The following is a 2,257-nucleotide window of genomic DNA, read 5'->3' as shown; positions in this document are numbered from 1 at the left end:
AGGCACTGTGTGTGGTGCTAGGGACAAAACACACTATACAGATAGGCTGATCTGTGGAATTTACAGTCTAGCAGGGGAGAAAGATAGGAAATAAGGAAACAAATAAATAAAGCAATAATAGACCTCAAATCAGTGCAGGAGTTGGGGGGCGGGGTGGCAGGCACCTTAGATTGGGTGGTAATAGCAATTAGGAGATTAAGGCCAGATATCACCAAAGTAATGCCGGGAACTCTGGCTGGAGAAGTGGAGAGACTATAAAAATAGGAGTTTCGCTAGTCCACGAGAGTTCTATAAGAAGACTCATAAAGGAAGCTGAGCCTGGAAAGAGGTATGATCTAGCTGTCATCAGTCATAGAATTTTAGAGCTTATCTAGCTGTTAGGGGCTGAATTGTGTCCCCCCCTCCCAAATTCATCTGTTGAACCCCTAACCCTCAGTACCTCAGAATGTGACTATATTTGGAGATAGGGCCCTTAAAGAGGTGATTAAGTTAAAATGAGGTCACAAGAGTGGGCCCTCATCCCATCTGACTGTCCCTCTAAGAAGAGTCTAGGACACACACAGAGACACCAGGGAAAAAGACCATGTGAACACACAGCAAGAAGGTGCCACCTTCAAGCCAAGGGCAGAGGTCTCGGGAGACACCACACCTGCCAACAGCTTGATCTTGGACTTCTACCCTGCAGAACTGTGAGAAAATATATTTCTGTTGTGTAAGTCACCCAGTCTGTGGTATTTTGTTATGGCAACCCAAGCAAACTAATACACTAGCCCAGGATCACTCATATCAGATGCTTATTAATAAACAGGATCTGGGGTCCTGTGCCCCACTCCAGATTAACTAAATAAAAATGTATGTGGGGAAACAGGTAGAATTCTAAATTTTAAACAAGCATTGTCTCCAAAAAAAAAAAAAATCCAATAATTGTAAAGATTTCACTACACCGAAGTTTGAGAACTACTAGCATTAAGACCAACTTGCTTATTTTATAGATGAGAAAACTGGGGTCCAAAGAAGGAAAGCAGGTTGGGGAGCAGGACCTGCCAGCCGGGTCCCCTAATGCTGCGCTTGCTGCCCTGTCCCCTGCCCCAGCTGGAGCCTGGGAGGTGTGATGTTGGGAGTCCAATCAGACACAGCAGAGGCCGCCCAGCAATGCCGATTAGGCAGTTGGCAGTAGCAGCTCCAACCGTCTGTCCCACTGGAACTGAGATTGAGGGTGTGCGGGTGTAGTGAGTAATGAGACCAACAGAAAGTAGAGAGAGAAGGTCCTTATCTCATAGCCATGCGCTGTGCTAACACAGCCCAGTCACACAGGCTCTTAATAATTCTATAATGAGATTCCATTATAGCCTCTCAACTCTTCTTGCTGTAGCTGAAACCTATTTCTTCTTATTTTTTCCACCTGGCAAAGAAAAATAATTGACCACTATTGTTTATAATAACCTCTCCTATAATTAAAAGACACTGACTGGTAAATTTCCATATTTTTCCTAGAATGAATAACCATTGTTAACTTTTTAGCAAAGCCCATTTTTTTTTAACCCTTTTATCAATTTGTGTCCTTTTATAGTTTTCCAAATACTTCCCATACTAGGGGACCCCCAACTAGCCAAAATAAAAACTTAATCCATGACTATTGAATAATTATATAAATAATGAAGGAATGATTCTCCTTTTATTCCTCCCTCCTTCTAGGCTATGTTTGGGGTTAATAAAATAATCTATAAGAACAATAACAACAAAAAAAACGACCATGCATTTACTCACAGAAAATCCATCATGCAGAATGTTAGCTTGTGAGTAATGCTTCAGTCTTAACACATAATTACCAGCTTGTACTGACGTGGTCTCTCACGGCCTTATGCAGTTCTTCAGATGCCATATTCATTTTCTACCTTCTGATCGCCTTGTCTTTTACCTCAATCTTGTTTTGATCACCTTTCATTATAAAGCACTTTTTCTTTCTTTTAAATAATGAGAAAGTTGTTGTCAGGGGAAACCTGAGTTTTGCTATTTACTTAGCTGGAGCAGGGGCTCCCAGACAGGGAGGAAGGGATCTTCGGGGACAGGAATAGATCCCAGGCACATAAAGCAGCTACGTAAATAAGCAAGGGCCTGAATGAAATCAGACTGGACCATATTTAAGAATTTACCAAAACACAACTGTTTCGCATCACTCAAAAATGTGTGTATGTATGTATATATGTATGTGTATAGATATGCACATACATGTGTATAGTTTAACATGGACCTTGGC

This window comes from Balaenoptera musculus, chromosome 8 (assembly GCF_009873245.2).
Source record: "Balaenoptera musculus isolate JJ_BM4_2016_0621 chromosome 8, mBalMus1.pri.v3, whole genome shotgun sequence".
NCBI lineage: Eukaryota > Metazoa > Chordata > Mammalia > Artiodactyla > Balaenopteridae > Balaenoptera > Balaenoptera musculus.
The sequence above is the reverse complement of the archived record's forward strand: the minus strand, read 5'-3'. Positions refer to the sequence as shown.